At 33.6% G+C, this 12,647-nt stretch overlaps 1 long non-coding RNA gene across 2 annotated transcripts in view; it reads right to left on the reverse strand.

The window, feature by feature from the left end:
• LOC106504343 overlaps positions 1–12,647 on the reverse strand; it is a 699,971-nt gene that overhangs the window by 347,486 nt on the left and 339,838 nt on the right. For both annotated transcript variants that reach the window (XR_002346092.1, XR_001297739.2), the window contains one exon: positions 90–184. This is a non-coding gene — a long non-coding RNA (uncharacterized LOC106504343). The remainder of the gene's footprint in view (positions 1–89; positions 185–12,647) is intronic.

Here is a 12,647-nt window from a genome sequence, read left to right on the forward strand (position 1 = left end):
AAATCTTATAAGAAAATTCTCTTAAATAAAAGCTGTATAACAAAATATAGACCTGGTTCCAGGGTCTCTCCCTTATATCTAATACTTACGTTTTGTAAAATAGTTGAGGTCAGTGATCCTTGACTAAGAAATTCCAGTCTGTATCTTGAATCATATTCTCTTCAATTAGACTCTATTACATTTCCTAAAAAGCAGATTAAAAAATAATTTTGTGTGGGTGAAAGATATTTAGCAGTAGAAACAATTATCAAATGAAGCTGTGGGATGTTTCTCTTTAGACACATTAAAACCAGGTTAGGAAGTCGTAGGGGATGGCAGAACCGTGGTCTCTCACAAAGCAGGGTGTGGACCATATGATTTCTTGAGATTCTTTCCAGTTCAGTGAGTCTAATTTTATTTCTTAAATGCACTAGTAATGTGTAAAGACCCTTTAAGAGCTGTGGGATTGGGAATGATTTTATTTTTATACTAATGATATGTTGTAGTCACAAGACGTTCTTCCCTCCAAGGATCTAGGAGAGTTTCTTAACATTTTCTAATTAACTTTCTTTGCATTTCTCAGAAGCATGCATAAAGGCATATGTTATTATCCACTTTGTAGGCACAGCAAAGTTGAGTGGCTAGGGATTAAAAAAAAATAGAGTGAATCTATACTTACAAAGCTTGAATACTCAAATTAACAAAAGACTTGCTGTACTTCTACTAAGGAAACATTTACAGAGAAGGTAGCTACACATAATCCTAGATTTTTTTAGAGAAAATTTTAAAAAAACTCACAGTTTTTAAGAGAGCTGTCTACAATCATAGGCAAGATATTAGCTCGTGTAGTACAATGATGCCAATGTGGATCCGAGGGCAGTTTTCAGGGAAAAAGGCCAAATCAAAACTGATGCATGGTCCAAGCTACATGTAGTATGGATTCCCCTTATCTCTACTAGTCATTTTGTTGTATATATAAAGTTATATTTTTAAAAATCCCATCAAAATATATTAAAGAGGAATTAAAGCATGGAAAAAATACAGATGACAACATAAGTCCAAATTCTGGTGAATAAGATTTATATTTACTTGGACATGCTATACATTGTAACTCAAATGATGTATTTCATTCTCACAAATAACCCTAGTGAATGTAGAAATTGAAGTTCAAACAAATACTTTTTTTTTCTTTTTACGGCTGCACCTGTGGCATATGGAAGTTCCCAAGCCTACCCCACAGTCACAGTAACACTGGACCCAAGCCACATCTATAACCCACTCTGCAGCTTGCAGCAATGCCAGATCATTAGCCCACTGAACAAGGCCAGGACTTGAACCTGCATCCTCACAGAGACAACATCGGGTCCTTAACTCACTGAGCCACAACAGAAATTCCAAGAATGGGGCAAACTTCTGACTGAGGAAGTGTATAATAAGCAACTTAGAATTATCTGAGCTTAAATCCAACAGAATCATAAATATTCTATTCAAAATCATAAGGGCCTAGATTTTGTATCTGTATGGATGTGAATGTGGGAAAGATATACACAAAAAAACTGAGACAGAAGTAGACAGACAGATAGATACATGATAGTGATAGGTTGATAGATAGATAGGCGGGCAGGCAGGCGGGCGGGTGGGCAGGCAGATAAGTAGAGAAGCAGGCATAGCAGTAAGGGAAAAAAGTTCCACTAAAAATATGGCTCAATAGCTTCTATAAAATCAAACCTATTAGAGATAACAATTATAAATTCTGGAAAAAATGCAAATCAACTGCTTGAAGGTACCAGAGAGTGAAGAAAAAGAGACATAGAGTGGAGAAGGAATATTTGAAATAAGAGAATTAGGGTCAGTAGAAATATGTCCCCCCAAAAGATAAGTTCAAGTTCTAATCTCCATACCTATGAATGTGACGTTATTTAGAGAGTATTTTTGAGATGTAATCAAGTTAAGATAAGGTCATAAAGCAATGACTCTTTGTCTTGAATGAAGAAGGAAATTTGGACATGAAGGCACACAGGGAGAATGGTATGTGATGATGGAGACAGAGATTGGAGTGATGCACCTACAAGACAAGGAATATTAAGGTTTTCTGGCAACTAGCAGAAGTTGGGAAAAGGCAAAGATAAATCCTCCCCTAGAAACTTCAGAAAGAGCAAGGCCCTGCTGTCCCCTAGAACTGTGACAGAATAAGTTATTTTTTAAGATAACATGGTTAGGGTAATTTATATAACACTACTAGGAAACTAATGCAAGAATGATATTGTCTGAATTCCCTATTTTACATCTTTCATCCTGAGAGTAACCCCCAGTACCTCATATCAGATAGTTCTAATTCCAGTAGAAAACCTTCAACATTGCTGGAATGATGCATAAGAACAGAGTTTAAGGGAGTTCCCATCATGGTGCAGCCAAAACAAAACTGACTAGCACCCATGAGGATGCAGGTTTGATCCCTGTCCTTGCTCAGTGGCTCAGCAATCCAGTGTTGTTGTGAGCTGTGGTGTAGGTTGCAGATGCAGCTCAGAAGCCGCATTGCTATGGCTGTGACGTAGGCCAGCCGTCATAGCTGTGATTCGACCCCTAGCCTGGGAACCTCCATGTGCCTCAGGGGTGGCCCTAAAAATAAAAGAAAGAAAAAGTTTGAAGAAACCACATCCCTAGAAAGTGAAGGCATAAATTCTAGAAGGAAAAAACTCAGAGAAGGGGAGCCTCAGAATCTATATATACACTCTCCCTTGTATGATTCAAATACATGCACTGTGCAATCAACAAGCATCCCAGACAAGACTATAAAAGCAACTGCAAGGAAAACAAAACAGAATTTTCATTTTGGATTAAGCCAGCTTAACAGTCTGCAAAAACAAACATGGAACCCTTTAGAGGAACATGTAATAAGCCCACAGTTTCAATGACGTATCATTCATAATGTACAGGATACAATCCAAAGTGACTCAACATAAGAAATAGGAAAGCATAAGCCATTCTGTACATAAAAGATAATGATTAAAGGCCAAATCTATTCATAGATATTGGAATTAGCACAGAGGCAGCCATTATTAGTATGCTCAAGACTTTAAAAGAAAATCTGCTCATGCTGACAGAGAATCTCAGCAGAGACACAGAAACTATAAAAAAGAATCTAACGGAAATTAAAGAACTGAGGAATATAAAATTTAAAATAAAATGTTCATTGGATGTGATTAACAGCAAAATGGAGGTTACATAAGAAAGATTTCATGAATTTGAAGTCAGTTCAATAGAAATAAAGAACATAAAGAAAAAAAAGATTAAAAATGAGCAGCACTTAAGGTACTTGTGAGATGATTCAAAAGAAAACAAGAGAGAAATAATGGAGCAAAAAAAATTGTTAGAAGAAATAATGGCTGAAAATTTTGCAAATTCAATGAAAGACATAAAATGACAGATTCAAAAACATTCATCAAACACCAGCAGAATCAACACAAAGACTATTTTACTTAGACACATTCTGGTTAAACTGATGTATTTATTTTCATGTAAATGTTAAAATAATATTTCAATTTCTATTAAAAATATGCCTATACTTTGATTGTGATTACTTATAATTTTTAGAGATAATTGAAAATGAGGAAAAAATTCTAACAATTTTAAGACTCTTAACACATGAACAAAGTACACAGTCTCATTTATTTAGATTTTCTTTAATTTCTCTCAGCAATATTTTGGAGTTTTAGGTTCATAGGTCTTGCATGTACTTTGTTAAACTTAGTCTTAAATACTTTGTTTTGATATATTTCAAAGTTTTTATTTCCATTTCAAGTTGGACATTGCTAGCATATTGAAATGTGACTGATATTTGTGTGCTGAACTGGTATCCTTTACCTTGCTTAAATCATATATTACCTCCAGGAAGTTTTTGGTAGATATTTCAGTATTTTTCTAATTAGAGAATAATATGGCTGCCAATAAAATATTTTATATCTCTTTTCCAAACTGGGTGACTTTTTATTTTTTATTGCTTTATAGAACTAGATAGGACCTCCAGTACAATGTTGAATACAAGTGGTGAGATAGCTTTGCTTTATTCTTGGTATTAGGGTGAAAGCATTGTCTTTCACCATTATATATTATATTAGCTCTAGGTTTTCGTACATGCACTTATCAGGTTAAGGAAGTTCCTTTCTATTTCTCATTCACTGAGAGTTATTATTTGTCAAATGTATACTGAATTTTGTCAAATAATCTTGCTCTCTCTACTGATTTTTTTTTTTTTTTTTTAGTCTCTGAATGTGATGTATTAAATTGATTTTCACATGTTACTAATTTTGTAGTTCTGGGATAAATCTTATTTGGACATAAAGAGTTTTCACTTTTATATGTGGCTGATTATGATTTGATAATTTTTAAAGAATTTTAAAATATTTCTGCTTGTGGGATATTGGTCTATAGTGTCCTTTCCTACTAATGTCTTGGCCTCATTTTCTTTTCTGGGTAATTCTAGACTCACGAAATGAGCTGACAAATTTGCTGTTATATTTTACATTCTAGAAAAATTTGTATGGAATTATAATTTTTTAAAATATTAGGTAGAATTCAACAGTGAAATTAAACAGGCATAAATTTTAAATAATTTAATTTTTAAATTATTCAGTTTACTTGATATAGGACTATTTGTGCTATATATTTTTAATTTATGTGTCTTAACATACGGGCTGTCTATTCTTGAGTAAATTCTTTTGGTATATGTCTATCAATTAATTCATCTTTTTCATCTACACTGTGGAATTTATGAGCAAAAGATTGTTTATAATACCCCAATATCGCCCTTTTAATATTTGTATTTTCTATAACTATTTCATTTCTTATAATCTTTATTTTTGTTTTTCCTTTTTTTTCTCTTCATTAATCCAGTTAGTTTTCCAAACAAATTGATATTTTCTCAGAACCGACTTGGCTTGCTTTGATTTTTCTTATTTTTCTGTACCACTTCATTGCGTTTTGTTTGCTGTTATATTTATCATTACCTTCTTAGTGCTCAATTTGAATTTAATTGCTTTTCCTTTGCTAATTTCTAAAGGTACTACCTTAAGTAACTGTTTTGAAATATTTCTTCTTTTCTCATGCAAACATTTAATTTTGCAAATTTTCCTCTAATCACTGCTTTAGTTATATTCCATACATTTGAATATGCTTAATTTTGTTTTGGCTCAAAGTATTTTCTATTTTTGTTTGTGGTCTGTGTGTGTAGCCTATGTACTGTTTTAACAGCTTTATGGCTTTCCTTTTTAGTTTTATTTCTCTGGAGTCAAAACAAATGTTGTATGATTTCAATTTGTTTCAATGTATTGAATTTTGTTTTATGATACACTTGGTAAATATCCCATTGCATTTAAAATAAATTTGTATTCAGCTATTATTGGGTCAAGTGTTTTATAAATGTTAAAAAGGATAAGTTTGTTGAGAGTGTTTTTGAAGTTTATATTCTTACTGAATTTTTGCTTACTGATTCTATCAACTACAGATTGAAATCTCTATGCTTGTGTATTTTTCTATTTTTTTATTTCATTTCTGCTAAACTGTGTATTTTGAGGCACTTTTATTAGAGTCATCCACACTTTGGATTATTATAACCCTTTGATTTTAACCTATTTATCATTGCGTAGTGTCCTTAATTAACCTTGGGAATATTCCTTATCAAACTACTTTTTTGATATTAATATATCCATTCCAGCTTTCTTTTGATTAGTAATTACATGGTGTCCTAAACTAAGCCTCAGAGATATTATGAACTAATCTCTGGAACCAGTAAATGTCACTTTATATGGCAAAGACGTTATAGATGTGATTAAGAATCTTAATAGAGAGAAAGATTATCCTGGATTGTCTGGATGAGTCCTAAATGCAATCACAACTGTCTTTTTGAGAGAGAGAGACAGGGAAAGTTTACACAGACAGAAGAGGTGAAGGCAAAATGACCTGGAAGCAGTGATTAGAGTGATGTAGCCACAAGTCAGTGAAAGCTGGAGGTCACCATAAGCTGAAAAAAGTAAAGAAATAGCTTCGCCTTTAGAGCCTCCTCAGGGACTGCATCAGTTGACACTGATTTTTGATTCATCGATATAATACTGATTTCACACTTTGGCGTCCAAAACTGTGAAAAAGTAAATTTCTATCACTGTTTTAAGTTACTAAATTTGTGGTAATTTTCTGTAGCAGCTTAAGGGAGCTAATATGCATGTCATATCTTCTTTCATTTTATTTGTAATCTATCTATGTCTCACTTTTTTTAAAGCAGAGTCCACTAGGTATCATAAAGTCTTTATTATTAATCTATTCTTGTCTTTTAATTGTGTTGTTTAAGACATTTATGTTTAATGTAATGACGAATATAGTTGGGTTAAATCTACCACATGGTATCTGTGTTCTATTTGTTCCATATCCGTTTTGCTCTTCCATGCCACAAAATATTTTTATGATCTATCTTTTCCACTTATTGTTTGTAATCTACATCCATTTCTTTCATTCTCTTCAGAAGTTGCTCTAGACATATGCAATATATCATTTTAGTTTTTTTTACAGTTTACTTTCAGATGTTATTTTATATTATTTTACACATGATATCAGAACCATTACCGTCTTCCATTCTTTGAGATTGTTGTCACATTTCATTTCTATGTATTTTATAAAATTCCACTGTTATTAATTTTAGTTTGGATTAGTAGCACTGCTTTTAAAAAGATTAAAAATTAAAGCTAATTCATTTATATTTACTCTTATTTTTACTATTTCTAGTGCAGTTTAATTTATTGTGTACAGCTAAATTTTCATCTGGATATCATTTTTCTTTTACTGAATAAATTTCTTGAACATTTTTTGCAGGTTAAGCCTATTGGTAGTAAATTGTCTCAGCCTGTGTTTTCCAAAAAAATTTTCATTTATTCCAATTTATGAAAATATTTTAACCCGACATAGGTTTTTAATTTTTTTATTTTTGTAATTTCATCATACTGTTCAATTTTCTTCTAGATTAAGAAGACTGTTGTGGTTCCTTTCATTTAAATTTTGTATGATGTCTCTTTTTTCCTTTGGGTACTTTAATGATTTTCTGTCTTTTGTTTGGTTCTTCACCATTCTCTTTACCTTCTTTTGCAACTTAAAGTCTATAAATCTGTCCACTATTCTACAGCTCTTGGAAGCTATACTCTATTTTATTTTCTTATCAATTTCCAAGTGTGTGCATATGTGTTATAATTCCTATAACAATTCTCAAGTTCACTGATTTGTTTTGCTGTGGTGTGTCCAGTTAACTTGTAAGCTGATGAAATTATACATCTCTGATGTTGTTTTTCATTTTAAGCACTTCTATTTTATTCTTTTGAATAATTGTAATCTCTCTGCTAAAATCCCTCACCTGTTATACATACCATTTGTCTTTCCTATTATAAAATTTAAATTTTAAATTTCAAATAGCTTTGGCATGAGAAGTTAAGGAAGCTGCCATAAAAGTGGAAAAAGAGACTACAAATAAGATGTCAACTAATTATTCAAGACTGAGTATAGATTAAAATCTTAATTTAAAATCTCCAGAAACATCACACAAAAGGGGAGGCTGCACCCATTGCCAGCCATTAACCACTGGCTTCCACCAGTGATAATATATCAGGATAAAATCAAGAGACTTGAGAGAAATATCCTTTATAGCACTGGTGTATAGGTCTCATCTAGGTTTAAGGACGTACAAATGATACCTGGTGAATCTTTTCTATACTTATATGATTATAAGATGATGATCAGTTACTGCTACCCTGGATTCTGCTTGTACATGAGAAAAGACCTATCAGCTGTTGGAGGAAGGGAAAGATAGCCTCTTACCTTCCCAGTCCCTACCTTGATTTTAGGCATAGATATACTATCATTGATGGAAATATAGGAAACCAACTTCCGCAGTGTTCTGGTGTGATGTTAAAACATCTGCAACTATGGAATAACAGGAAAGGAGCTGGTCCCCAGTATCCTGAACTGTTAAAAGGCACAGATCTTCTGTTGCTAGGAGAGGGCCGGAAAATCATCCTCATTAAAGATTCCCACAATACAGAGCAGAATTCGATTGACATGGGATGTGAGCAAAATGCTTGCTCTCTAGAACTTACATTTGAGAAAGAGCTTGTTTCCCAATAGGGAAGGAACAGAAATGCTAAGAGAGCTCCTTTTTGATGCTTATGTGTATATGGCATGCTGAAGACTGAAGGTAGAGCAGAAGAATGGAGAAATACCCTACTTCTTTCACAGTTGTGTACCAAGTAAAAATCAATAGACATATACCCTAAGGAGAGGCCAAGTGTGTGGATACAAGATCTTGCTGAAATTTGAGGGCCAAAAAGGAATACAAAGAAAATTCTCTAGCACTCCAGGCCTCATGGCAAGCAAAAGTAGCAGTAGTCTACCACTGGAGGAGTTAAAAGTCTATGGAAGACTAAAAGTAACTAGAGCAATAATAAAATTTTACATAGTCCAACCATAAATTGGAATGACTGAACCAAGTACACTAATGACTTGAGAGAAGAGGCTTTCTCATTTCCAAGAATAAATACTATTTTTCTCAACCTCTGCAGCTGTTCTATACAGCAAGTCTAGCACCCAGTAAAAACATATGAGAAGCACAAAACAAAAATGAAAGGCAAGAGAAAACTCATTTTCAAAAGACAAAATTAACCAACAGGAACATATTTGGAAGTGACCCAATTGTTGGGACCCATCCTCCTTTGGAGTGTCTTAATACCTTTTAGAATTTAGTTTAACTGGTTGCCTTGTGATTTGAGTTCTATGATGGGATAAAAATATGAATGATTAAGATTAGATGGACTTTTATTATCATTAAGATAAGAGTAATGCTCTCACATGGTTTCTACATCCTTAGTTTGAGTGGGAATCTGTATAACTATTAAACAGAAATATTTAAGCTTGTATTTTTTATGTTTGCATCAAAAGTAATCCACGGCTGTGTAAGAATGGGATGCATCCCCAAAATATCACTGTATTTAAAAAACAGTCACAGTACACATCTATTTTATAAGGGCAACAGATAGGCTCAAATTTACTTTCATGTGGGGATCCAGGCTGTCAGAGCAGTCTTTATCAGGAATTTTTTTCAATCTATTGTGACAGAGAAGCTTGAACTGAATACAAATAGTAGAGTGAACATAATTTTCATCACTAGAAAATGGACAATAATTTTTTTCATAAATCCTGTTATAATCTTCAGAAATCTCCAAATTCTTCTGAAAGTATAGCAAAGAATCACAGCCAAGGTTTTGGTACTTAGAAGGGATTACGCTAGATTGACATCACTTCTTACAGAACTTAGAGTTTACTAAGGGAGTACAGACTCTAGTTCTAATTAGGAAATTGTTTAGCCAAATGCTTAGTTGGGTGTATATTAGGTTCAGTTCTTTTCTCTGAGGATAAAGTTGATTAGGGGAATTATAAGAATTAAGTTTCTCAGAATATAAAATAAACTTTTTGGGAAGAAATCTGAATTTCATTATTTTACTTTGAAAAAAAACGCTGAGGAAGGACTTAGTAGGAATCACTTCAGAAGCAGTGATTCTGAAGGTGATCAGGGTCTTTACTCATCTGTTCTCCCATTTCTGGTCAGGAGACTGCTTTGTAGAAAGATGAAATGGAATCCTAAGTAAGGATCAGAAATTTAGGTTAGAAGTAAGAAAAATATGTCAGAAAGGGCTTTTAGTCCTTGTAGTAAATTTCCAGAGAAGTTTTTGAATCCTATTTCTGGATTTTAATACTAAGACATCATCTCATCTGTTTGATTTTTTAATTTTTATTTTCATTTCTTTATATATGTGTGTGTGTGTGTGTGTGTATACTGCACAGCATGGTGACCCAGTTACACATACATTCTTTTTTCTCACATTACATGTTCCATCATAATTGACTAGACAGAATTCCCAGTGCTACAGAGCAGGATCCCATTGCTAATCCACCCCAAAGGCAACATTCTACATCTATTTACCCCAAGCTTCCAGTCCCTCCCTCTCCCTCCCCTTCCCCCTTGGCAACCACAAGTCTCTTCTCCAAGTCCATGATTTTCTTTTCTGTGGAAAGGTTCATTTGTGCCATATATTAGATTCCAGATATAAGTGATATCATATGGTATTTGACTTTCTCTCTCTGACTTACTTCACTCAGTATGAGAGTCTCTAGTTCCATCCATGCTGCTGCAAATGGCATTATTTTGTCCTTTTTTATGGCTGAGTAGTATTCCATTGTGTATATATACCACAACTTCCTGATCCAATCATCTATCAGTGAACATTTGGGTTGATTTCCATGTCTTGGCTATTGTGAATAGTGCTTCAATGAACATACAGCTGCATGTGTCTTTTTTTAAGGAGGGTTTTGTCAGGATATATGCCCAAGAGTGGGATTACTGGGTCATATGGTAGTTCTATGTATAGATTTCTAAGGTACCACCACACTGTTCTCCATAATGGTTGTACCAGCTTAAATTCCCACCAACAGTGCAGGAGGGTTCCCTTTTCTCCACACCCTCTCCAGCATTTATTATTTGTAGACTTATTAATAATGGCCATTCTGACTAGTGTGAGGTTGTTTTGATTTGCATTTCTGTAATAATTAGGGACATTGAGCATTGTTTCAAGTGCTTGTTGGCCATCTGTATATCTTCCTTGGAGAAATGTCTCTTCAGGTACTTTGCCCATCTTTCAGTTGGGTTGTTGGCTTTTTTGCTGTTGAGCTGTGTAAGTTGTTTAAGCATTGTCTGAAAGGTTGGAGTCTAGCCTTATATGATACTTTTTTATCCAAAGATTTTATTTTCTTACTGAAAAATAATACATAGCTTGATTTTTAAGAATGCTCTAAGTTTTCTTAAAATTTTAAACATTCATGTTCTGAATTGGTTACTGTAAAGTTTAGACAACAGATCTAGAAGATATTTGTTTTTCCCTTTTGCGGGTAGGGAAATGTAAACACAGAGATTACATAGCCAGTAAGTGACCCAAATGGGACCAGAATATGTTCTCTTTGAATACAACCACCTTGACTCAGTCCTTTACCATAGTACATTTACAGTTTGATGTTAAATCTTGGAAACTAAAGAGAATGATAGTTATACAAAGAATTCTAGTTGTGTGTGTTAAACAAAAGAAATAAGGGATCTATGAAGTATTGTCCCAGATATCTTTTCCATCTAATGGTCTCCACTGTGAAACATATATATTCAAGAGTCTTCTATTCCAATTATAGATTTTCATTCCAGGCATTTGAACAAGAGACAAGATTAAGCTTGGAAGCAGTATTTACACCACCATTGCTGACATTTTTCTCAGAACTTAATCAAACAATTTGGTAGATCAACCAAGCTCTGGAAGTCCTATTACCCTTAAATATATCAGTCGACTATTCAATCCACACTGTTATTTATATATTTGCAACCTCTTAAACTCAAGTGTCTTTGAATTAAACAGCAGGATATCAAGATATTCAGTATTCTGTCAAAGGCATTTTAAGATTTTCCACAGGGTTTACAACCTGAAAATAACAAATCCCCTATATTTTTTCATTTGCTTTATCTAAAAACAAGAAACTTAGACCAAAAAAATAATAAAAACTTGAATATAAGACTTTGTGTTCTAGCAATGATTGAGTGTGGTTGAACTGGAAATATTGCCTTTGCTCTTAACCGTGTTTGTGTATTGAGTTCCTGGCAGGATAATCCTGGCATTAGAAAAAAAGAATTCCATCTATAGAGTATTTTTTCAGGAATTATCAGTGCCAGGCATGGTTTTAAGTTACATTTTAACAGTGAAGTGGGGAGACATTGCCCCAGATGGTGGATGTAAAATGTGCCATAAATTTTAATGAAGCAAATAAGTCACTAATAATCCTACTGCTAACACTGCTATGTTTGGGGCCGACCTTAATAAAGGAAAATTAAAAAGGCACATGCAGCCCTGAAACAAGTGCCTAAGAAGCCTAATATGATTTACTAATTCAGCTATTCACACTCTGATTGCACAGCCCCTGGTCATCTGCTCAAGTACAGCTGCTTCATGTAAAATAAATAAATAAATAAGTAAGTAAGTTTATTGACCACCAGATGTCCCAGCCTGTAATGTGTGCTGGTAGATTTCAGGTCAACCAAAGTTCAAGCAGATTTCCTAAATATACATATGGTTTTGGTAGCAACTCTATCTTGGAAACCATACATGTGTAATTTTTTTTTTTTTTTGCCACAGCCTGGAGATAAATTCATGATTCCTCTAAGTTGTGAGATCTCAACCAATGGATTCATTTTTGTGAATCAAAGTTTTAACAGATAGGTTATTGTTTAAGGATTCTGGGAAAGGGCATATGGGACTTTTTCCTTTTTCATTAAATCCCTGGCAGAAGATTCCTGAGGCTAGGCATCATTAAGTCTTTACCAACCCAAACAATTAACTTGGACATGGTAACTGAGCATCATTTTCTACTTGAGGTAACTGATGCCCAGGGAGGTTTATATGATTCAGCCAACAACACACAGAATATAAAGGAAAACCAACAATCAAAAGCAAATCTCTTAGACTAAATAATGTTATACATATTATGCAGACATACTGAGGTACCAATAAATCTAAGCACTATTATCTGCATGCAAAAACAGAAAA

The sequence above is a fragment of the Sus scrofa genome, chromosome 7, assembly GCF_000003025.6.
Source record: "Sus scrofa isolate TJ Tabasco breed Duroc chromosome 7, Sscrofa11.1, whole genome shotgun sequence".
Taxonomy (NCBI): domain Eukaryota; kingdom Metazoa; phylum Chordata; class Mammalia; order Artiodactyla; family Suidae; genus Sus; species Sus scrofa.